This window comes from Halichoerus grypus, chromosome 6, assembly GCF_964656455.1.
Source record: "Halichoerus grypus chromosome 6, mHalGry1.hap1.1, whole genome shotgun sequence".
Taxonomy (NCBI): Eukaryota; Metazoa; Chordata; class Mammalia; order Carnivora; family Phocidae; genus Halichoerus; species Halichoerus grypus.
Window position 1 is genome coordinate 80,620,258 of NC_135717.1, and position 26,157 is coordinate 80,646,414.

The 26,157-nt window shown below is 44.2% G+C and overlaps 1 long non-coding RNA gene across 1 annotated transcript in view; it reads right to left on the reverse strand.

The window, feature by feature from the left end:
* LOC144382337 (uncharacterized) overlaps positions 1 to 26,157 on the reverse strand; it is a 1,106,857-nt gene that overhangs the window by 1,064,923 nt on the left and 15,777 nt on the right. The window lies entirely within an intron of this gene.

Here is a 26,157-nt window from a genome sequence, read left to right on the forward strand (position 1 = left end):
TCTTCGTACTGGAAAAGCCCTTCCATAGTTTTTCTTCTGGTAGCGTATTCATGGTTTTTTTGTTTTTGTTTTGTTTTTTGTTTTTTCCTTTTGGTTTTCTCTCTCTCTCTCTCTCTTATCACATTCTTCAAAGACAGAGCATTCTTTACCTCAGGTTTACTGGACAAAATCAGTAGCTACAAAAGATTCACATTTTTGTTTTCATAATACCTCACAACCGCATAGTTTCTGCTTGGGAGCCGTTAGTGCGGGGAAAGGAGAAGTCGGCGAGGAGGCCGCAAGCCCCTCTCAGGTGGAGGGTGGGGTGGATTTGGCCCTTGGGTCTGACACCCAGGGACCTTTTCAGTCATGAAGGTCATTAGGCTTCCATTTTGACTCCGGTATCCTCATCATGATGGAAAAAATACAATTGAACCAAGGGATTTCCCCTCCCCCCACCCCCCAGGGCAGATGTTCAGCACAAACATTTATGCAGTGAACTAGGAAGTCATAATTTGCACTTAGGGACCAGGTATCAGGAGACAGATTGAAAAGAATTCCAGCAGGCTATTTGGAGATCCTCCTCTTGTGGCCCTTTCTTAAAGCAGGGCTTTCATCTGCTTCTCTCTCTTTCCCCTTCCCTGCCATGGCTATCCCCAGTTTAGGATCATCTCAGAGGCTTTTCTAGGTCTGAATCTGTGGGCAGATGACTCTGCCGCATGCGGGATCACAAGGGTGCCTCCTCCCACCTGTCTCGCACCGCGGCCGGCCAGCCCCTCTACTAAGTGGCACTCGGTGGTTTTCAGGTTTTAAATTGCATTGAATTGGCATGATGGGGCAAACAGGGCAGATGAGTATTGGAGTGGGAGTGGGAGGGAGGTGAAGAGGCTGCATCTCTGCAGAGATGCCATTCCGATGAGTCAGTCTCTCTTGAAGTATGTTTGGAAGGGTTCAGGATTTGGTGAGTTAGCACAACCCTAAAATTCTAGGGAGTTTCTGGTAGGACAGTGGGTGGTGAATTCTGAAGTTTTGGAGAGGAAAGCTGAGCAGCCAGTGTTTTGTCAAGAGCTCACTTTGCATAGGACGCTCTTTCAGGCCCTTGAGGAGTAACACAGAATGGAAGGAGGTGTGGTCCCTAAGTCCTTGGGAGTCTTGGAGCCTAACGAAAGCAAGGTACAAAGTCACTTAATGGTGACTGTCCCTAAGCTCAAACAGAACCGGACGAATAAGGAAGGGAACAGGCCTACAGGCTTTCCCTGCAGTCTGCAACTTCCCAGTTTTCCTGGAGCCCTGGGTGCCACCGGGGCCTTCTGCTCTTTTTCTCCTTCTTGTCCTCGGGGCCTGGTGTGATGGGAGGTGTGGTGTTGCTGATGGGAAGGTGCTAGGTTGTTTGGCTTTTCTGCCTACTCCCTCCTTAAACAAAAGAAGGAAGCTTGGATTTGTTAAAGTAGCTGATGCCCTCCCCTTAGATCTTGGTTTCCTTGGTAGGAGTTTTCGTGTGAGAGGGAGTTCAGCCCTCCCCCATGGATTTTTTTCTCCTTCTCACCTCCCACAAATGGGGTTCCAGACCTATTCTGGTCTTTTTCTACTTTGTTGTCTTTCTCTCTGTTCTTCCTCCTCTCTGTGTTTTGGTTTTTGGTTTTTTGGGTCATTGTTGTTAACTTTTTCTCCATCAGTGGGGGCTAAATTGTTCCCCTAAGCCTGCCAAATTTTATTCCTTCCCCTATTTTGGCCAAATCCCAGGGGGAAAGTCCTAGTATGCCAAAAATATATGCTAAGCATAATTCAATTCCATGCAGGTTCCTACCAGCCAAGAAGCCTGCAGGTAGGAGCAGGGGACAGGTCCCTCCTTAGAATGTCTTCCCGTGTTGACAGGAGGGCTCCTCAGAGAAAGGGGCTTGTCTCAGAGGAGGCTTTATTCTGGAACTGCCCCAGAACCCCACTGAAGAGCTCACCATGTCTCAACAGCCAGGTCCCCTTTGGTCTATGCTCTGTACAGGAGGCTCTTGGTCTGCTGCTTTTCCCAGGCAGCCCGGGGCCAGGAGCAGCCCTTTGCCAGCAGGATGGGCTTCTCTTCAGAGGGGGTTGTAGCTTTGCTGTGGTCCGGCACCCTCCGGGCCTTTCCACACTGCCCCGGGGGCGCTCTAGGACGGAGGTGAAGAGCATGAGGCAGGACTGGATGACTTGCTCACAAGAGGGCGGGGGAAGTTTCTCTCCATGGGCCACAGGGGCAGGGCTGGGAGAAGAAAGAGACTTGCACCTTATATCATGTAAATAATGATTTTCTAGTTCAAGAAGATAATATTGGTAGTGTGGGAATGGGAGGTAGGAACGGGGAGGAAGTCTGAGTAAGCCAGTTGGCTTCTAAGCCAAAAGGATTCCTCTTTGTTTATCTTTGAGACAGTCCAACCCTGAGAATAGCTTTAAAAGGGAAATTAGTGCTGAGACAGTAAAGTCCCCTTAAGCCAACAAACCGTAGCTATAGAATGAGCGCAGGCTTCTAGCGGTGTGGGCTCCGAGCAGTTTCGAAGAGCCGCTCATGCTGTCGCCCATTTGTACAAAATAGGGCAGGAAGATTCAGGAGGATGTTTATGACTTTCTCATACCACGTGGCTTTCCATGATTCTGGATTCTAAACAACCCAGAACAGTCCTTTCAGCCAGAGCTATTCTCCTACATTTGTGTCTCTCTGCTTTTAGACTTGGCTGGACTATCAGACCCGATTCTTGGCTCAGGTTTCAAGAAGCCATCAGCAAATGTACACATGCACGCTTGTCGCTGCAATGTTTATTCCTTTGCCTGCAGCCTACTTTGGGGGAAAAAAGTGCCTTACTGACTGTAGCCATTGCAGTATCCAGTGTATTTTGACAGGTGCCTGTCCTTAAAAAAAAAAAAGTTTTCATTTTTTTTTTTTTTGATTGGTTTTTGTTCCGTACCGTTGGCCAGCTCTTAAGTCCCCAGCAAATCACTGGGCCATTGGATTTTTTCCATTATGTTCATTACCCTTGTACCATGTACCTCAGATCTCTTTCTCTCTCAGTTACAGTTTCTCGTCTTGGACTTCTTTTATTATTATTATAATTTTTTTTTTGCTTTAAAATGAGTGTGATGCCATATCGAGTCAATGTTATTCTCTCACAATGTACTCTATAAGAGGTGTGGGTGTTTATTTGGTCGGGATGCTAGCAAGTGCTAAAGTAGCATGATCAGTATAAACAAAAGGTTTTTTGGAAGTATGGAAAAATGTTTTATTGGTTATGACGGTGACGTGGTATAGTCAGCTGCCTTTTAAGAGGTCCTGTCTGTTCAGTGTTAAGTGATTTAAAAAATAATGGCCTGTGATTCTGACCAGCTTAAAGATGGATTTGCAAATGGTTTTGGATGCAATTAGGTTATGCTATTTGGACAATAAACTCACCTTGACCTAAATCCTCTGGCCACTTTGACTTATTTATGGACCAGCAGCCCTCAGAATAGAACGCGTCTTTCTCCTGTCAGGACACTGTTGGCAACAATTGGCATAAAACACAACTCCTAACCTGAGAGGTACTCTATGTGTGTATCTGTGTATCTACAATACACGTAGTTGATGACTTTTTTCTCCCTTTGGGGTCCCCTGGGGAGCCGTCTCATAAACTAGAAGCTTCAGCCCACTTTCCTGAGGTGGGCAAGTCCCCGCTATGGCGACTGGGCTTCGTTCCTGATGATTGCCAGCTATTCACTCTTGTTGTGAGTATCTCCTCCCTCGGGAGGTGCCAGGGGCCCTGGGTGCCATCTCCAGACTTGGGGGGTCTCTGGAGAACTCCACCTCTGTAGGTGTCTTGGCTCCAGTCTGCCGCTCCTCGAGGCTCCCCGCCCTGATTCCCAACCCGGTCTATAAGTCTCCTGTGAGGACTGGGCCATAAGTACACTTGGGGGAGGGGTGGTGAGGCGGAGCCTAGGAAGGGGTGGGAGAGCCCACACTTAAATGAGTTGGCAGGCCCTGGTCCTAGCTGCTCCTCAGACCAGCCTCTTTCACAAAAGCAATGGGTAATGCAAAGGGCAATGGCTTCATAGCCATTTTGATGTTGCTACAAACACTCGTGCTCTCTGTAGTTCCCTGTATTTCTCAAAGCCACTGGAGGCTGTTTCCCAGTTTAATGCTGTCCTGAGCTGCAACGGGAAGATTAAGACTGGTCATTGGGAAAATCCAGATATCCTGAACTAACCCCCCTTAACAGGATTTCTAATCTTACAAGGATCCTAGAAATTTCCCTTTGTCTCCATCCCTCACTGACAGTCACCATTCTTGGAGACAAGCAGGGATAGCTTTTTTTCTTGGGCCTCTGCCTAGTGGAGTCTGCGAGGCCTCTTGGGAGTTTCCAAGGGCCCCGGTTGCCTCTCTTAACCATCCTTGGAATTCTCTTCTGTACGACCCTGTTGTACAGCCGGGTCCCTGCCCTCCCTCCCCCAACCGTTTGCCCTGCAGCATCGGTGCCTATCCGTTATGAACACTACACCACTCCTTCTTCCAGATGCCATCAGGAACACCGCGGGCTTCTCCCATTCAGAACTGCAGATGTTTAGGGGTGGGAAGGGAGCAGATGCTCCATTCCGTACAGCTGGCTAGTGGTAGTCTTTCAGAGCCGTCTCCTCCTACACTTGGAAAATCTCAAACCTGAGACAAAAGTGCCCTTTTCTGGAAGTGGAAGTTAGCGATGGAGTGAAGAACTAGAAATCCCAGGTCTTTTGTGCTCTACTGACTACTTTTGTATTTCTTACATGGCTTTCCAAAGATCTAGAACTGTTATGCAGTACACAGATGTAATACCAAAATAAAATGTTCCAGTTGGCTTCGTGATACTCTCAACACACTGCCATGAAGCGAGTATTCAAAACTGAATATTGTACCAGATTTTTGCTCCCCTGCTCTTATAGCAATAACGACACCAAAAGTGCTGGTGACTGTGGATGTGAAGGTTCAGCCTATCAGAGCTGAGCATCCACAGCCAACACCCTTGTGTGCAGGGTCTATGCTGGGCTTCAAGGAAAAGCGGAGAAGACAAAACCTACACCCCGTGGTTAAGGAGCTTTCAGTGGGGGAAACAAAACACATAGCCTACAAGATTGCATGGAGCTCTAACAGCACATGCAATGCCTATGGAGTAAATTGATACCCAAGGGTGGGAGGGGACACTTTCTGAGGAGACAGTGGACAGGTTTCCTCAAGCAAATGCGTTTTAGGAAAACCCTTTTGGTAAGGTGCAGCACAGTTTGGAAACTCTATGGTAGAAACAGTTTGACCTTTTCCAAAAATAAAGGGATGGGAAGTGAATGCGTAATGCAAATTAAAAATGAAGGGAAAATATTCAAATAGCTTGAAGAACACATATGATATAATGAATCTGAAATGCCGTAAGCACAGACCTTATCCTCACGAAACAGGATGAACTCGGCCACAAACACTAATTTGGGATTCCCACCTACCTAATTTCTCTTAGGCTCAAATAACTAAGGCTGGCACTTTCGAGATGATGACTGGTGGCTTCCACGCTCTGGGCTCTGGGGGCCTCCCCCGCACGGAAGAGGGGGGAGTCTATCAGCTCTGACCGCAAGCTCAAACAAGCAGCACTGGGTGGCCCGAGAAGACAGCAAGACAGCTCTTCTGTCCCCTCTGACCCCACCTCAGTTTCCCACTGGAGCCTTGAGTTTCTGCTTCATCCAAAACATGGCTTGCATTTCATTCGTGGTGATTTGCTTTGGCTCTGGCTTTTACTTGTCACCGCCAGCCCTGACTACCCTCTGGCCTTCCTAGGAGTCAACATGAAGGGCTAAACCTGCGGTGCTTCCTGAGAAGTCCACTAGGTGGCGCCAACACTACAGACAGGAACAACTTCCCAAAAGACCCTTTTGCAGCCCGGTGTAGGATGACTGCCCAGAAGGAACTCCGCTCTCTGGCCACCAGAGGGACCAGCAGTTTTCTCACCCGGTTCTCTCTGTTACTACTACATTCTGACTCCACCTGGGAGAGGCTGATGCGATTCTGACTTCTGATTCTGCTCAGGGATTGGCAAACTGGCGGCCTGCAGAGACATACTTAATATTTAGTTGGACTCCCACCAGGATTTAAATTGCCTTGGACTTACTTGCCAATGTAAGATGAGAGCTTTCACATAAAAGCTGGGATTTTAACTACTCTTGGAAAATCCACGTCCCGGCAACAACCAGCCTGAGGGGCAGTCGGGGCTGCAGCTGAGGATGGTCTGACCCCTTCTCTGCCCCCTAGCACCCGCTGAACCTGATTCACTCCTTGATGCCACCTGCATCACCTACTGCATGTCACCTAATGCATTTGCAGCTCGGCTGCAAAAATGTGTCTGCCTTACCTGTGTGCTATGAGGTAGGACCCCTGTACGCCTCAGGTGGAGCAGAACAGGCCTGTGATTCTCGCTCCACTTTTCTGCCCCAAATAAAGATGTCTGCTCCTCATGAGGCTTCATAATCCCCTTTCTCTCTTTAGGGGTTTTAGTTATCAGATACCTGGGGGCTGAGCCAGATTTTTGAAGTTCCTTTGAGACCCCAGTGCTCAGTCCACACTGAGGTCTGCAGGTGGGCCAGGGGACAAGGTTCAAGATCAGCTTTCTCTCTGTTTTTTTGTAGCTACTTTTCGTTCTCGTGCCTCGGTGACCCCAAGAGAAGATGCTCCTGTAAGATTTGAGATCTGTTGAAAAAGTACAAATCCCATGGCAGTTTCAGTGATCCCGTCCATCAAAATGACACGCAGGGCCCCTGAGCGCTGTTCATTCCTCCGATAGACTGTCTAGGGCTGGTCAGATGCCAGGCATTCTGCACCAAACACCTCATTCAACAAGTGTTTCCTCAGCACCTTGATCGACGTCCCTGCCCTGCTTGGGGGCACGACGACGTCCCTGCCCTGCTTGATCTCAGTGGCTAATGGCAGAAACAGACAAGTTACGGGGCGCCTGCTACTGAGTGTGGTGGCAAAGAGCACAGTGCTCTCCTGGGCTGCCTGCGCTGGAATCCCCGTCGGTCTACCCACTAGCTTTGTGGCCTTGGGCACGTCACTTCTCCCCTCAGTGAGCCAGTTCCTTCATCTGCGAAATGGGGTGGAATAATAGGAATACCTCCTGAGTTCATTCATTTGAGTACTTCCCCGTGCCTGGCACACAGCCAGAGCTGGATGAATGGTAGCAGTCCTCAGGCGAACGTGGCATGTGAGACAGGCACCTAATTCAGTCTTTTTTAAAAATTAACGTCACCGACAGGTACCAATTATTAGCTACTCAACCCAGCCAACTTGGGCACTGAGATAAGGGATCATTAGCAGCTAAGTGCATTTTGTGGTTTTATTTATTTTTATTTATTTTTTTTAAACTTTAAATCATATTGTTTATTTTACTTTTTTAATTTTATTATGTTAATCACCATACATTACATCATTAGTGTTTGATGTAGTGTTCCACGATTCATTGTTTGCATATAACACCCAGTGCTCCATTCAATACGTGCCCTCTTTAATACCCATCACCAGGCTAACCCATCCCCCCACCCCCTCCCCTCTAGAACCCTCAGTTTGTTTCTCAGAGTCCATAGTCTCTTATGGTTCATCTCTCCCTCCGATTCCCCCCCCCCTTCATTTTTCCCTTCCTACTATCTTCTTTTTTTTTTTTTTTTAACATATAATGTATTATTTGTTTCAGAGGTACAGGTCTGTGATTCATCAGTCTTACACAATTCACAGCGCTCACTATAGCACATACCCTCCCCATTGTCTATCACCCAGCCACCCCATCCCTCCCACCTCCCACCACTCCAGCAACCCTCAGTTTGTTTCCTGAGATTAAGAATTCCTCCTATCAGTGAGGTCATATGATACATGTCTTTCTCTGATTGACTTATTTCACTCAGCATAATACCCTCCAGTTCCAACCACGTCCCTGCAAATGGCAAGATTTCATTCCTTTTGATGGCTGCATAACATTCCATTGTATATATATACCACCTCTTCTTTATCCATTCATCTGTCGATGGACATCTTGGCTCTTTCCATAGTTTGGCTATTGTGGACATTGTTGCTATAAACATCGGGGTGCACGTACCCCTTTGGATCACTACATTTGTATTTTTGGGGTAAATACCCAGTAGTGCAATTGCTGGGTCGTAGGGCAGCTCTATTTTCAACTTTTTTTTTTTTAATTTAATTATGTTATGTTAGTCACCATACAATACATCATTGGTTTTTGATATGGTGATCCACGATCCATTGTTTTCGTATAACACCCAGTGCTCCATGCAGTACGTGCCCTCCTTAATACCCATCACTGGGCTAACCCATCCCCTGTCCCTCCTCCCCTCTAAAACCGTTTGTTTCTCAGATTCCATAGTCTCTCATGGTTCATCTCTCCCTACACTTCCTCCCCCCCCCATTTTTCCCTTCCTTCTCCTAATGTCCTCCATGTTATTCCTTATGTTCCACAAATAAGTGAAACCATATGATAATTGACTTTCTCTGCTTGACTTATTTCACTTAGCATAATCTCCTCCAGTCCCATCCATGTTGATGTAAAAGTTGGGTATTCATCCTTTCTGATGGCTGAGTAATAGTCCATTGTATATATGGACCACATCTTCTTTATCCATTCATCTGTTGAAGGGCATCTCGGCTCTTTCCACAGTTTGGCTATTGCGGACATTGCTGCTATGAACAATTGGGTGCATATGGCCCTTCTTTTCACTACATCTGTGTCTTTGGGGTAAATACCCGGGGGTGCAATTGCTGGGTCATAGGGTAGCTCTATTTTTAAATTTTTGAGGAACCTCCACACTGTTTTCCAAAGTGGCTGTACCAACTTGCATTCCCACCAACAGTGTAAGAGGGTTCCCCTTTCTCCACAACCTCTCCAACATTTGTTGTTTCTTTCCCTGGCCATTTTTGCCATTCTAACTGGTGTAAGGTGGTATCTCAGTGTGGTTTTGATTTGGATTTCCCTGATGGCTAATGATGATGAACATTTTTTCATGTGTCTGTTAGCCATTTGTATGTCTTCTTCAGAGAAGTGTCTTTTCATATCTTCTGCCCACTTTTTGATTTGATTATTTGTTTTTAGGGTGTTGAGTTTGAGAAGTTCTTTATAGATCCTGGATACCAGCCCTTTATCTGTAGTGTCATTTGCAAATATCTTCTCCCATTCTGTGGGTTGCCTCTTTGTTTTGTTGACTGTTTCCTTTGCTGTGCAGAAGCTTTTTATCTTGATGAAGTCCCAAAAGTTCATTTTTGCTTTTGTTTCACTAGCTTTTGGAGATGTATCTTGAAAGAAGTTGCTGTGGGCGATGTCAAAGAGGTTGCTGCCTATGTTCTTCTCTAGGATTTTGATGGATTCCTGTCTCACATTGAGGTCTTTCATCCACTTTGAGTTTATCTTTGTGAACGGTGTTAGAGAATGGTCGAGTTTCATTCTTCTGCATGTGGCTGTCCAATTTTCCCAGCACCATTTATTGAAGAGACTGTCTTTTTTCCATTGTATGTTTTTTCCTGCTTTGTCAAAGATTATTTGACCATAGAGTTGAGGGTCCATATCTGGGTTCTCTATTCTGTTCCATTGGTCTATATGTCTGTTTTTGTGCCAGTACCATGCTGTCTTGGTGATCACAGCTTTGTAATGTAGCTTGAAATCGGGCAACGTGATGTCCCTAGCTTTGTTTTTCTTTTTCAACATTTCCTTGGCAATTCAGGGTCTTTTCTGATTCCATACAAATTTTAGGATTGTTTGTTCTAGCACTTTGAAAAATGTCATTGGAATTTTGATCGGGATGGCATTGAAGGTATAGATTGCTCTGGGTAGCATAGACATTTTAACAATGTTTATTCTTCCGATCCATGAGCATGGAATATTTTTCCATCTTTTTGTGTCTTCTTCAATTTCTTTCATGAATGTTTTGTAGTTCCTAGAGTATAGATCCTTTACCTCTTTGGTTAGGTTTATTCCAAGGTATCTTATGGTTTTTGGTGCTATTGTAAATGGAATGGTTTCTCTAATTTCTCTTTCTACAGTTGCATTGTCAGTGTATAAGAAAGCAACTGATTTCTGTGCATTGATTTTGTATCCTGCCACATTACTGAATTGCTGGATGAGTTCTAGTAATTTGGGGGTGGAGTCTTTTGGGTTTTCCACATAAAGTATCATGTCGTCTGCGAAAAGAGAGAGTTTGACTTCTTCTTTGCCAATTTGAATACCTTTTATTTATTTTTGTTGTCTGATTGCTGTTGCTAGGACTTCTAGTACTATGTTGAACAATAGTGGCGAGACTGGGCATCCTTGATGTGTTCCTGATCTTAAGGGAAAGGCTCTCAGATTTTCCCCATTGAGGATGATGTTCGCTGTGGGTTTTTCATAGATGGATTTTATGAACTTGAGGAATGTTCCCTCTATCCCTATACTCTGGAGAGTTTTAATCAGGAAAGGATGTTGTATTTTGTCAAATGCTTTTTCTGCATCAATTGAGAGGACCATATGGTTCTTCTCCCTCCTCTCATTAATGTGTTCCATCACATTGATTGATTTGCGAATGTTGAACCACCCTTGCATCCCGGGGAGAAATCCCACTTGGTCGTGGTGGATGATCCTTTTAATGTATTGTTGGATCCTATTAGCTAGGATTTTTTTGAGGATTTTGGAATCCATATTCATCAGGGATATCAGTCTGAAATTCTCCTTTTTGATGGGGTCTTTGCCTGGTTTGGGGATTAAGGTAATGCTGGCCTCATAGAATGAGTCTGGAAGCTTTCCTTCTGTTTCTATTTTTTGAAAGAGCTTCAGGAGAATAGGTATTATTTCTTCTTTGAATGTGTGGTAGAATTCCCCAGGGAATCCAACAGGCCCTGGACTCTTGTGTTTTGGGAGGTTTTTGATCACTGCTTCAATCTCGTTACTGGTTATTGGCCTATTCAGGTTGTCAATTTCTTCCTATTTCAGTCTTGGCAGCTTATAGGTTTCCAGGAAGGCCTCCATTTCATCCAGATTTCTCAGTTTATTGGCATATAGTTGTTGATAATAATTTCTAATAATTGTTTCTGTTTCCTTGGTGTTAGCCGTGATCTCTCCCCTTTCATTCATAATTTTATTGATTTGGGTCCTTTCTCTTTTCTTTTGGATAAGTCTGGCCAGTGGTTTATCGATCTTATTAATTCTTTCAAAGATCCAGCTTCTAGTTTCGTTGATCTGATCTACTGTGTTTCTGGTTTCTAATTCATTGATCTCTGCTCTAATTTTAATTATTTCTCTTCTAATGCATGGCTTAGGCATCATTTGTTGCTTTTTCTCTAGTTCTTTAAGGTATAGAGTTAGTTGGTGAATTCAGGATTTTTCTATTTTTTTGAGTGAGGCTTGGATGGCTACGTATTTCCTCCTTAGGACCACCTTTGCAGCATCCCATAGGTTTGGGACCGATGTGTTTTCGTTCTCATTGATTTCCATGAATTGTTTAAGTTCTTTTTTGGTTTCTTGGTTGACCCAAACATTCTTGAGCAGAGTGGTCTTTAGCTTCCAAGTGTTTGAATTTCTGCCAAATTTTTTCTTGTGATTGAGTTCCAGTTTTAGAGCATTGTGGTCTGAGAATATGCAGGGAATAATCTCAATCTTTTGGTATCGGTTGAGACCTGATTTGTGACCCAGTATATGGTCTATTCTGGAGAAAGTTCCATGTGCGCTCGAGAAGAATGAGTATTCTGTTGTTTTAGGGTGGAATGTTCTGTAAATATCTATGAGGTCCATCTGGTCAAATGTATCATTCAAAGCTCTTGTTTCCTTGTTGATTTTCTGCTTAGATGATCTGTCCATTGCTGAGAGTGGAGTATTGAGGTCTCCTACAATTAATGTATTGTTATCAATATGACTCTTTATTTTGGTTAACAGTTGGCTTATGTAGATGGCTGCTCCCATGTTGGGGGCATAGATATTTACAATTGTTAGATCTTCTTGTTGGATAGACCCTTTAAGAATGATATAGTGTCCTTCTGTGTCTCTTATTACAGACTTTAGTTTAAAATCTAATTTGTCTGATATAAGAATTGCTACCCCAGCTTTCTTTTGAGGTCCGCTGGCATGGAAGATGGATCTCCATCCCTTCACTTTCAGTCTGGATGCATCTTTAGGTTCAAAGTGAGTCTCTTGTAGATAGCATATGGATGGGTCCTGTCTTTTTATCCAATCTGCAACCCTGTGCCGTTTTATGGGAACGTTTAGGCCATTCACGTTGAGAGTGATTATTGAAAGATATGAATTAATTGTCATCATGTTGCCTGTGAAGACGTTGTTTTTATAGATTGTCCCTGTAAATTTCTGTTTATATCACTCTTGGGGTCTTTCTCCTTTTATAGAACCCCCCTTAATATTTCTTGCAGGGCCGGCTTAGTTGTCATATATTCTTTCAGTTTCTGCCAGTCATGGAAGCTCTGCATCTCTCCATCCATTCTAAATGAAAGCCTTGCCAGATAAAGTATTCTTGGCTGCGTGTTCTTCTCATTTAGTACCCTGAATATGTCTTGCCATATTCTTTCTGGCGAGCCAGGTCTCTGTGGATAGGTCTGACGTTATTCTGATGTTCCTCCCTCTGTACGTAAGGAATCTCTTCCCCCTAACTGCCCTTAAGATGGTTTCCTTGGTTCTAAGATTTGCAAGTTTTACTATTACATGCTGGGGTGTTGGCCTGTTTTCCCTGATCTTAGGAGGGGTCCTCTCTGCCTCTAGGACTTGAATGTTTGTTTCATTCCCCAGATTAGGGAAGTCCTCAGCTACCATTTGCTCAAATACATCTTCTAGTCCTCTCTCTCTCTCCACTCCCTCTGGGATTCCAATTATTCTGACATTGGAATGCTTCATGGTGTCACTTATTTCTCTGATTCTATTTTCATGGATTCTGAGTTGTTTTTCCCTGGCCTCCTCTTTTCCCTTTTTATCTATTATATTGTCTTCCAGGTCCCTTATTCACTCTTCTGCCTCAGTTACCCTAGCTGTTAGATTATCTAGATTGGATTGGATCTCATTGATAGCATTTTTAAGTTCTGCCAATTCACCTTTTATTTCTGCCCTTAGAGACTCTATGTTGCCATTAATTGATTTCTCCATTCTAGCCATTGTCTTCACAATTGCTCACCTGAATTCCCTCTCCGACATCTTGGTTATATTTGCATCCATTTGTAAATCTGCAACAGAAGTCATAATCTCTGAGTCTTTTCTGTTTTGGGGGCTCCTCCTCCTAGTCATTCTGTTGATGGGTGTTTGAGGGAATGTATAGAGTCCAAATTATTGACCAGAACCCAAGCAAGATGCACCTGTTTTCTTGGGACCTTAGGGTTGCTGGCTTCTTGTTTTCCCAGCCTGTCTTCTGCGGGAGGGGCCTGCTGTGCTGTTACTCAGGCAACCCTGTTTGGGCAGTGTTGCCCTGCCCCCCTGTGGCGGGGGATGGGCTCAGTGGGAATCAGTTTTTGGGGCTTTTGTTCTCTGGCGGCTTTCCCTGGCGGCTTTCCGCGTCTCTTCCGTGAGTCAGAGCAGAAGAGACCGTTTCCAACCCTCTGCCTCAGAGCAGAGAGACCGCAGTCTGTTCTTCAGTGAGCTCTCCAGGCCACACCGTCTCCGTTTCTGTCCGTACTGCTATAAACTGCAGCGTCCTGGGTTGTGTGCCCCTCTGCAGCGCTCCCAGTCCTGCCTCCAGGTCGGCGCATGTCTCTGCCCTTTGTTTTTCTAAAACCGCCAGCCGCTCCCAGTTTGTGCGCGGGCGACCCCTCCGCTCCGGGTGTCCGTCCTGGGGGCTGCAGTTTGCAGGTGCAACCCCTCCGCTCCGGTTTCCGCCCCGGAGGCTGCCCTAAAGTCCTTTCCCCTCCACTACCGGTCTGCAAGTCAGTGCCCGTCTGCAGTGCGCAAGGCTGTCACTCGCTGGAGGTCTAGGATCCCCATGGCCAGGCACCCTCCCGCTGCCATTTATCCTCTGATATCTGCCTGCAGAATCACGGCTCCCCGATTCGTACCTCAAAACCAACTGCCTGCGATATTCTGTTTGTAGAGATCCAGATCTTCTTACATCTCAGGCTGGTTTCGTGGGTGTTCAGAGTGGTCTGGTAGATATCCAGCTCAATTCCGGGGACCAGGTGAAATAGGGTCCCCTACTCCTCTGCCATCTTCCCCCCCCATTTTCAACTTTTTGAGGAACCTCCATACTGTTTTCCAGAGTGGCTGCACAAGCTTGCATTCCCACCAACAGTGTAGGAGGATTCCCCTTTCTCCGCATCCCCGCCAACATCTGTCATTTCCTGACTTGTTAATTTTAGCCATTCTGAATGGTGTGAGGTGGTATCTCATTGAGGTTTTGATTTGGATTTCCCTGATGCCAAGTGATGTTGAACACATTTTCATGTGTCTGTTGGCCATTTGGGTGTCTTCTTTGGAAAAATGTCTGTTCATGTCTTCTGCCCATTTCTTGATTGGATCATTTGTTCTTTGGGTGTTGAGTTTAAGAAGTTCTTTATAGATTTTGGATACTAGCCCTTTATCTGATATGTCATTTGCAAATATCTTCTCCCATTCTGTAGGTTGTCTTTTGGTTTTGTTGACTGTTTCTTTTGCTGTGCAAAAGCTTTTTATCTTGATGAGGTCCCAATAGTTCATTTTTGCCCTTGCTTCCCTTGCCTTTGGCAATGTTTCTAGGAAGAAGTTGCTGCGGCTGAGGTCGAAGAGGTTGCTGCCTGTGTTCTCCTTGAGGATTTTGATGGACTCCTGTCTCACATTTAGGTCTTTCAACCATTTTGAGTCTATTTGTGTGCGTGGTGTAAGGAAATGGTCCAGTTTCATTCTTCTGCATGTGGCTGTCCAATTTTCCCAACACCATTTGTTGAAGAGACTGTCTTTTTGCCATTGGACATTCTTTCCTGCTTTGTCAAAGATTAGTTGACCATAGAGTTGAGGGTCCATTTCTGACCTCTCTGTTCTGTTCCATTGATCTCTGTGTCTGTTTTTGTGCCAGTACCATACTGTCTTGATGATGACAGCTTTGTAACAGAGCTTGAAGTCCGGAATTGTGATGCCACCAGCTTTGCTTTTATTTTTCAACATTCCTCTGGCTATTCGGGGTCTTTTCTGGTTCCATACAAATTTTAGGATTATTTGTTCCATTTCTTTGAAAAAAGTGGATGGTATTTTGATAGGGATTGCATTGAATGTGTAGATTGCTCTAGGTAGCATTGACATCTTCACAATATTTGTTCTTCCAATCCATGAGCATGGAACGTTTTTCCATTTCTTTGTGTCTTCCTCAATTTCATTCATGAGTGTTCTATAGTTTTCTGAGTACAGATCCTTTTCCTCTTTGGCTAGATTTATTCCTAGGTATCTTATGGTTTTGGGTGCCATTGTAAATGGGATCGACTCCTTAATTTCTCTCTTTGGTCTTGTTGTTGGTGTATAGGAATGCCACTGATTTCTGTGCATTGATTTTATATCCTGCCACTTGACTGAATTCCTGTATGAGTTCTAGCAGTTTTGGGGTGGAGGCTTTTGGGTTTTCCACATAAAGTATCATATCATTTGCAAAGACTGAGAGTTTGACGTCTTCTTTGCCGATTCGGATGCCTTTTATTTCTTTGTGTTGTCTGATTGCTGTGGCTAGGACTTCTAATACTATGTTGAATAGCAGTGGTGATAGTGGACATCCCTGCCGTGTTCCTGACCTTAGGGGGAAAGCTCTCAGGTTTTCCCCATTGAGAATGATATTCGCTGTGGGTTTTTCATAGATGGCTTTTATGATATTGAGGTATGTACCCTCTATGCTTATACTCTGAAGAGTTTTGATCAAGAAAGGATGCTGTACTTTGTCAAATGCTTTTTCTGCATCTATTGAGAGGATCATATGGTTCTTGTTCTTTCTTTTATTGATGTATTGTATCATATTGATTGATTTGCAGATGTTGAACCAACCTTGCAGCCCAGGGATAAATCCCACTTGGTCATGGTGAATAATCCTTTTAATGTACTGTTGGATCCTATTGGCTAGTATTTTGGTGAGAATTTTTGCATCCATGTTCATCAAGGATATTGGTCTGTAATTCTCCTTTTGGATGGGGTCTTTGTCTGGTTTTGGGATCAAGGTAATGGTGGCCTCATAAAACAAGTTTGGAAGTTTTCCTTCCATTTCTATTTTTTGGAACAATTTCAGAAGAATAGGTATTAATTCTTCTTGAAATGTTTGGTAGAATTACCCTGGGAAGCCATCTGGCCCTGGGCTCTTGTTTTTTGGGAGATTTTTGATTACTGCTTTAATTTCCTTAGTGGTTATAGGTCTGTTCAGGTTTTCTATTTCTTCCTGGTTCAGTTTTGGTAGTTGATACCTCTCTAGGAATGCATCCATTTCTTCCAGATTATCTAATTTGCTGGCATATAGTTGCTCATAATATATTCTTATAATTGTTTGTATTTCTTTGGTGTTGGTTGTGATCTGTCCTCTTTCATTCATGATTTTATTTATTGCGGTCCTTTCTCTTTTCTTTTTGATAAGTCTGGCCAGGGGTTTATCAGTCTTGTTCATTCTTTCAAAGAATCAGCTCCTAGTTTTGTTGATCTGTTCTACTGTTCTTTTGGTTTCTATTTCATTGATTTTTGCTCTGCTCTTTATTATTTCTTTTCTTCTGCTGGGTTTAGGCTTACTTTGCTGTTCTCTCTCCAGCTCCTTTAGGTGTAGGGTTAGGTTGTGTATTTGAGACCTTTCTTGTTTCTTGAGAAAGGCTTGTATTGCTATATACTTGCCTCTTAGGACTGCCTTTGCTGCATCCCAAAGATTTTGAACAGTTGTGTTTTCATTTTCATTGGTTTCCATGAATTTTTTAAATTCTTCTTTAATTTCCTGGCTGACCCATTCATTCTTTAGTAGGATGCTCTTTAGCCTCCATATACTTGAGTTCTTTCCGACAATCCTCTTGTGATTGTGCTCAAGTTTCAAAGCATTGTGGTCTGAAAATAGGCAGGGAATGATCCCAATCTTTTGGTACCGGTTGAGACCTGATCTGTGACCTAGGATGTGATCTATTCTGGAGAATGTTCCATGGACACTAGAGAAGAATGTGTATTCTGTTGCTTTGGGATGGAATGTTCTGAATAGGTCTGTGAAGCCCATTTGGTCCAGTGTGTCATTTAAAGTCTTTATTTCCTTGTTGATCTTTTGCTTAGATGATCTGTCCATTTCAGTGAGGGGGGGGTGTTAAAGTCCCCCACTATTATTGTATTGTTGTTGATGTGTTTGCTTTTGTTATTAATTGGCTTATATAATTGGCTGCTCCCATGTTAGGGGCATAGATATTTACAATTGTTAGATCTTCTTGTTGGATAGACCCTTTAAGTAGGATATAGTGTCCTTCCTCATCTCTTATTATAGTCTTTGGTTTAAAATCTAATTTGTCTGATATAAGGATTGCCACCCCACCTTTCCTTTGGTGTCCATTAGCATGGTAAATGGTTTTCCACCCCCTCACTCTCAATCTGGGGGTGTCTTTGGGTCTAAAATGAGTCTCTTGCAGACAGCATATCGATGGGTCTTGTTTTTTTATCCAATCTGATACCCTGTGTCTTTTGATTGGGGCATTTAGCCCATTTACATTCAGGGTAACTATTGAAAGATATGAATTTAGTGCCATTGTATTGCCTGGAAGGTGACTGTTACTGTATATTGTCTGTGTTCCTTTCTGGTCTATGTTACTTTTAGGCTCTCTCTTTGCTTAGAGGACCCCTTTCAATATTTCCTGTAGGGCTAGTTTCGTGTTTGCAAATTCCTTTAGTTTTTGTTTGTCCTGGAAGCTTTTTTATCTCTCATTCTATTTTCAATGACAGCCTAGCTGGATATAGTATTCTTGGCTGCATATTTTTCTCATTTAGTGCTCTGAATATATCATGCCAGTCCTTTCTGGCCTGCCAGGTCTCTGTGGATAGGTCTGTTGCCAATCTAATGTTTCTACCATTGTAGGTTACAGATCTCTTCTCCCAAGCTGCTTTCAGGATTTTCTCTTTTCCTCTGAGACTCGTAAGTTTTCCTATTAGATATCGGGGTGTTGACCTATTTTTATTGAATTTGAGGGGGGTTCTCTGTGCCTCCTGGATTTTGATGCCTGTTTCCTTCCCCAAATTAGGGAAGTTCTCTGCTATAATTTGCTCCATTATACCTTCTGCCCCTCTCTCTCTTTCTTCTTCTTCTGGGATCCCAATTATTCTAATATTGTTTCATCTTATGGTATCACTTATCTCTCTAATTCTGCCCTCGTGATCCAGTAGTTGTTTATCTCTCTTTTTCTCAGCTTCTTTATTTTCCATCATTTGGTCTTCTAGATCACTAATTCTCTCTCCTGTCTCATTTATCCTAGCAGTTAGTGCCCCCATTTTTGATTGCACCTCATTAATAGCCTTTTTGATTTTGACTTGGTTAGATTTTAGTTCTTTTATTTCTCCAGAAAGGGTTTCTCTAATATCTTCCATGCTTTTTTCAAGCCCAGCTAGTATCTTTAAAATTGTCATTCTGAACTCTAGTTCTGACATCTTACTAATGTCCGTATTGAGTAGTTCCCGGCAGTCAGTACTGCCTCTTGTTCTTTTTGTTGAGGTGATTTTTTCATCTTGTCATTTTGTCCAGAGGACAATAGATGAATGAGAGAACAAAATGCTAACAGGGTAACAACAACCCCAGAAAAATATACGCTAAACAAATCAGAAGAGACCAGAAACCGGGGGAAAAGAAAGGGAAAGAAAGAAAAAGAAAAAAAAAGAAAAAGATTAAAAAAAAAAAGAATATGATCAAATATGATCAGACTGGTGCATAGATCAGTGCCACACACTAGATTTTGGGCATATTTTGGTCTGTTAGAAGGAAGTGCCTCCCAAAATTTTAAAGAAAGAAAAAGTTATATATGTACAAAAATAAGGGTAAATACGATGAAGATCGGATGGAATATGACTGTAAAGATGAAAATTATAAAAGATTTTATAAAAGGAATTGATAAGATAAGAAGTTGGTTGAAAAAAGAAAGAAGAGGAATTTAAAAAAAAAAAAGGGAGAGAATGTGATCAGGCAGGAGACTAGAACAAAGCCATACACTAGAGATTTAGGGTATATTTTGGTCTGTTAGAAGAAACTGTATCCCAAAATTTTAAAGAGAGAACAACTTATATATATACCAAAAATAAGGTTAACTACTATGAAGGGATAGAATATGACTCTAAAAATGAAAAATAAAAAAAGATTTTTAAAAAAGGGATTGATAAGATGTTGGTTGAAAAAGGGAAAAAGAAAAATTAAAAAAAAAAGAATAGAAAAAGAAAAAAAAGAAAATTAAAAAAATTAACTTTGACGGGGCACCTGGGTGGCTCAGTTGGTTAAGTGACTGCCTTCGGCTCAGGTCATGATCCTGGAGTCCCGGGATCGAGTCCCGCATCGGGTTCCCTGCTCAGCAGGGAGTCTACTTCTACCTCTGACCCTCCCCCCTCTCATGCTCTCTCTCTATCTCATTCTCTCTCTCAAATAAATAAAATCTTAAAAAAAAAAAATTAACTTTGAAAGACTAAAGAATCATGGTAAAAAAGCCATGAATTCTATGTGCAGTATTCCCCTAGTGCTGGAGTTCTGCTGTTCTTATTGATTGGTAAACTCGGTCTTGGCTGGCTGTTCTTGCTGATCTTCTGGGGGAGGGGCCTATTGCTGTGGTTCTCAAATGTCTTTGCCAGAAGCGGAATTGCCCCACCCTTGCTGGGGGCCAAGCTAAGGCATCTGCTCAGGTTTGCTCTCGGGAGCTTTTGTTCCCTGCAAGCTTTCCATGCAGCTTTGGAGGCCGAGAGTGAAAATGGCGGCCTCCCAATCTCCGCCCTGGAGGAGCCGAGAACTCGGGACCCCACTCCTCAGTGCGCCCCCAGAGAAAAGCAGTCGGTCACTCCCGTGTCTCTGGCCGCACTCTGTGCTCACCCGGCCTGTGACCGAGCATTTCTCTCTCTGTCACCCGATCCCGTGTGGAGTCTCCAAACCCAGCAGATCCCTGCAGTGCGCTCCTGTGCCTCTCCTCCCGGGGGAGGAAGGTGAGTCTCCCCGGATCTGCTGCTTGGTGGGTCCCTGCTGGAGGAGCAGTGGCCCAACTGTGCCACGGATCACGGTTTATGGCAACCCTGAGCTGAGAGCCCGCGCCTCCACTCCATCTCTGCAGCCAGCTTCCCCGATCCCATACCTGGGAGCTCTGCCGCACTCAGGCATCCCCAGTCTTTCTGTGACCCTGAGGGTCCTGAGACCACGCTGTCCCAGTGAGGGTTCCACCTCCCACTTAGCCACTGGAGGGACGTCCCTCAGTGGAGCCGACTTCTAAAATTTCCGATTTTGTGCTCCAATGCTCTATCACTTGCCAGAAGTGGCCGATGGAGGCCCCCTCCCCTGTCATCTATCTTCCCGAATATCGCCTCAGATTCACTTCTCCGCATGTCCTACCTTCCAGAAAGTGGTCGCCTTTCTGTTCAGAGAGTTGCTGCTATTCTTTTCTTCGATCTCCTGTTGAGCTTGCAGGTGTTCAGAATGGTTTGATCCCTATCCAGCTGAATTCCTGGGACCAGACGAAATTTAGGTCTCCTACTCCTCCACCATCTTTCTCCTCCCGCATTTTGTGGTTTTAAAAGAGCTCTTCCCACCCATCCTGTGTAATCCGCAGGTCCCGCCGTGCATCAGATACTTTGTCTCTTAGCTAAGTGACTGGAGGGTCATACAGCTCATGGGAAGTTAGCAGAATAGGACTGGAACCCAGGTGTGGCGATTTCAATGTTATGCATCTCCCGCCTGCTGGGCTGTTTGATGTATTTTTATTTCGTTTACTGAGGATTGAGCTGAGAGAGTGACTTTCAGTCCGGGTGGGGTGGGTGGGAGGATACCGCTGGTTGAAATCACCAGACGGAACGTCCCCTTCAATGAAGACAAGGTCCAAGGAGAAAGAAAGGGGCCTTGGAATCCAAGGAGAGGTTTTCGGTGGATTTGTACTCTGAAAGTGGCATGTTCTTTCCCAGCATTTGTGCCTTGCCTCTCAGCGAGAGGCGGTGGTTCTGTTCAGGTAGGCTCCTCTAGGTATATGTGGTTTATAAATGTGGAGCCACTGTGATTGTCAGCCCGGCACTCACACTTGCAGGAATGGAATTGTTTTCCCCTAAAATGAGTTTTGACCAGAAGAATCTGCCTCTTCAGGCCATTCTTAGTGTGTTCTCCCTCTTCCCAGGTTTGCATTCTCGTTCTCGGTTGGGTTTGCCTAGCCCCAGCATTCAGGGCAGGTGGAAATGTGATCCTTGGGCCTCCAGTTCAAGCCTGCAGAGCCCCTTCAGGATCAGTGACTTTGCATACTGACATAAGTGAATTCTTAGAGTCTCTTGGTTGGTATTTGTAGCCATTAAAAAATTTAAAGTGTGTGAGCATTGGCCACTCCCTCGCAACCTTGCTATCAACTTACAGTGAAAGCAAAGCTTGGACTAAATTTTGCAGCTCATGCATACAGACATTTAGCAGACACTGAAGGCCCGAAATGCTTCACACTTCTGTCCCCCCAGTGATGTAACAGCTCAGGGCTCTGTTTCTACCACCACCTTGCATGAAGCTTTCATTCTCCAGGTAAATATTCCAAAGGTAGGAGTCTCTTACCTTTAGAGTTAGCAATAAGCAATCAGAAGGCCTCCTCATCCTATGTCTGAACACGGGGCTGTTTAAGATATGAGGTGCAGGCTAGTCCCCCTGTTTATTCAGAGGTGAGGAGTGTCCTGAGATGGCTTCAGTAGGCCAATACACCTATCTCAATTTCAATGAGGCCCAGAACTAACTTGCATTGTTATAGTTGACAGACTGCTATTTTCACCAATACATGCTCATTTCTGAACTTCAGGGTACTAACTAAAGTATCCATGATCAATCGAGATACAGGTAACTGAAGTTCCTGTGGACTATGGTTCTCCTGATTAGGATACCTCTGGACCAGCCTTAGATTGTACATCCTCCATTGGGATGTGTTATGGACTGAATGTTTGTGTGCCCGCCCCCCCATTCATATGTTGAAACTTAATCCCCAGGGTAATGGTATTTGGAGGTGGGGACTTTGGGAGGTGATGGGGTCATGAATGGGATTAGGGGCCTTATCAGAAGAAGCCAGAGGGCTAGCTAGCTCTCTCTCTCCACCTCATGAGGATACGAAGAGAAGTGGGCAGTCGGCCACCTGGAAGAGGGCTCTCACCAGCACCTGATCCTGCTGGCACCCAGGCCCGGACTTGCAGCCTCCAGGCCCATGATAAACAAACGTCAGCTCTCTAAGCCACCCCAGCGATGTTCCTTTACAGATGCTGGAGCCAACCGAGAATGCCTGTAGCATCTGGGTTCACCTGCAGAGGCCGCATATTCTGAAATATGCGTGAATCACCTGCAGAGGCCGCATATTCTGAAATATGCGTGAATCACCTGCAGAGGCCGCATATTCTGAAATATTTCAAGAGAACTGAAAACATTGCTACTGGGCCTTTCTCAGTTTTTGCTACTCTGGAATGTAAAAGAAATATTCTGCTGTTCCCACACCAGGCTGGGGGCTGGGAACCAAAAGACGGTCCAGGGCGCTACACAGCTGCTCCTTCTCTGGGGTCTCTTCACCTCCAGGGGAGCCCCTCCTGTCCCCCTCAACCCCAAAACTTATGGCATTAAAAAAAATCACATCACCTAGTTTGTCCCTGTTTCTCAGGGGGCCCCCTGACACTCCCTCGCTTCCCCTCAGCCGGGAGAACCTTTCTAGTCCAGGGCAGGAGCCTTCTCGACATAGTCGCTTAAGACTTCATTTATGTCAAGATTACTTTCATTATCCCCCAGGTACAGAGATTCTTTTCCTAGGCTCTTCCTTGTTGCATTCCCTTCCCTGAAAAAGGGGACCCAGGATACAGGACCAAAAAATGCCAGGGAAAAATACTGGAAGAAAAACACCGAGTCCTATTTCAAAAAATATTACCCTACCAGGAATGCAGTAGCCAGAGGCCCTGCAAGGATTCATGCCATTCTGAGGTTAGGATCGCCCAACTTAGGGCTTCTGCAGCTTTCCATTCATGGCTCAGTTCCTGGAAAGTCTTGATGCCTTAGAGAGTCTAAAAGCAATCATTCAGGGAGCCTCGGTGGCTCAATCGGTTAAGCATCTGCCTTTCATTCAGGGTCCTGGGATCAAGTCCTGCATTGGGCCCTTTGCTCAGTGGGGAGTCTGCTTCTCCCTTGTGCTCTCTCTGACAAAGAAATAAATAAAATCTTAAAAAACAAACAAAAAAAAAATAAAAACAGTCATTCAGGGGTGTCTGGCTGGTTCAGGAAGAGCATGTGACTTTTGATCTCAGGGTCATGAGTTTGAGCCCCACATTGAGTGTAGAGGTTACAAAATTTTTTTTGAAAAAAAAAAAAAAAAAAGCAAGAGCAATCATCTCACTTACATTTTCCATATGTCTCTATAAAATGAAAACAAAGACATTATGGAAGATTTGCTTTGATATGGCATTTCCTACTGCCTTACTTGCTTTATACTCTAAATCTTTCCAGATAGTAGGGCCAAGAGATCAAGATTTTAGGGTCCTGGGGCGCCTGGGTGGCTCAGTCGTTAAGTGTCTGCCTTCGGCTCGGGTCGTGGTCCCAGCGTCCTGGGATCGAGCCCCGCATCGGGCTCCCTGCTCCGCGAGAAGCCTGCTTCTCCCTGTCCCACTCCCCCTGTTTATGTTCCTGCTCTCGCTGTGTCTCTCTCTGTCAAATAAATAAATAAAATCTTTAAAAAAAAAAAAGATTTTAGGGTCCTAAAGGTCTTCTTTTTTCCTTAGCATTCTGTTAGGGCTGTGGCAAAAGCAAGAGCCTGGGCCTTCCCACTCGCTACCCCCCAGTGCTTGCTATCTGCCTGGAGCATTACTGACTGTACCATACATTTGTATGTTTCATATAAACCATCACACATATCGTGACAGGGAGAGTCAGGGTGCTGTAGCAGAGAGAGTCTCACTTAAGCAAGAAGATCTGCGTTTGAATCTCAGGGCTTGCACTGATAAGCAGTAAGAGCTCTGGGTTCTTTAATAAAACGGGAAACCTCACTGGATTAAGAGGATTAAGTGAGGTGGTCTATGTCAAGTGTACTACATAGGAAGCACAAGAATCAGAGGATCTGAATACATGCAAACGTGTCAATGCTGTATGAATTATTTTTTTTAAAAGATTGTATTTATTTGACAGAGAGAGACATAGCAAGAGAGGGAACACAAGCAGGGGGTGTGGGAGAGGGAGAAGCAGGCTTCCCACGGAGCAGGGAGCCCGACGTGGGGCTCGATCCCAGGACGCTGGGATCATGACCTGAGCCAAAGGCAGACGCTTAACGACTGACCCACCCAGGCGCCCCTGTATGAATTATTTTTAAAGGCATTATATATGCACATGTTAATTTCCCAAAAGGCCAGGGGTGGGAGGGGATGTTGTTTTTCTGTGGATCCTGATGGAGGAGACCACTCTTGATACCATGGCTGTAAAACTAAACATTTTTAACTTTCAGAGTAGCCTCTCCGTGCTGCTCTTCCAAACAGCAATGAAGTTGGGCTTGGGGAGAGCTCTCTCTCCCAGTAAGTGACAGGCTCCAAGGCAAGGCATGAAAAGGGATTAGTGGATACATGTATTCACATAAAGGGGAGTTCCCCAGAAGCACATCAGGCTGAGAAGGCATCGTTCGACTGTCCATCAGTAGAAAAGCTATTTGACAAACAGATATGATTTTTTTGGAACGAGCAATGATGGAGAACCCTGGATGACAGATGTCAGATGTTGGCAAGGCAGCTGCCAAAACAAATCCCCCTCCACCTTCAGACAGCAAGCTGATGGAAGACTGGGCACAGTTGGACTGGCAGCCCCTTCTTGCGCGGATCATCGGTCACATTATTATTTCTCAGTCACCAGACAAAGCAGATGGTTTACCATGTATTTGTGATTTTCTGTTGGCCGAGAAATTCTGTTTTTCCATCAGGGTACAGCATGTAATCAATTATGACAGTGGGTGGGGCAAGGAAGTCCCTGCCAGTAAAAGCCCAAGATTTTCTCTTTTATTAAATTTGCATAAGCCACTATAATTTCCAACTTAAAAGTAATAGAGGGGAAAAAGCAAAGTAGTGTTGTTAGGAATAACTTGGGTAATTGCAAAACCACAATTCTTAGTTGGCCCTGGAGTCTCTCAGTTTGTACTGGTATCTGCTGTCAGTTTTGTCTGTCCATTTTTAGTCTTAAAATTTTCTTGTCTCTCTTCTGGTCTTAGAGAGCTTTATCTTAGAATCTTAAAGTGACATAATCAGAGCCAAACTCCGTAAAAGTGAACAGAAAAAATACAGAGAATGCACATACTCATCAATTCAGATTTCTTTTTGAATATTCAGTTCTACTGTATTAAATGGTAGTAATACTGAGTTGGCCTGCCTTAGCATGTGTGAGTGGCTACATACAGAGAACACTATATACATTCTCTCTCATCCACCCTCCGAATAGTTTTCTTTGTGAAAGGCATCTTGCATATATTTATGGAAAAAGTCCTTTAGTAAAAAAAAAAAAAAACATAAGCATTTTTAACATTATAAATATCTCCTAGAGAAATCTTTGACACAAATAACATGTTTCTTCTTGTCTTTTTTCAAATGTCTGTTATTTTTTCTTATAATATTAGGCTCACAGTGAATAGTTTTCTATCCTAGCCTTTTTTTTTCCCCATTTAATCACGTATCAGGGGAACGTTACCATATCATTAGATATTCTTTAGGAACATGATTTCCAACGGTGGCAAATATTGATTGAGTTCCTACGATGTGTCTGGCACTATTCCAGGCACTGAAGACATGAAAGAGAACAAGGTCATCCCTAGCCTCAAGGAATTTACATTCTAGCAGAGACAGACAGGTGATAAACCTGTAAAAACAGTAAATAAGTGGTAGAGTTTCAGATAAAATAGGATGATAGATGGTCACCAGGCAGGCTACTTTGCTTGAGGGAAGGCCTTTTGACAAGGTGACTTGAGTTAGGATCTGAAAGCTGAGAAGGAAATAACCACTCAAACGTCTGGGGCGGGTGAGGCGGGGGGGGGGGGGGGGGGGGGGGGGGGGAGCTTTGTAAACA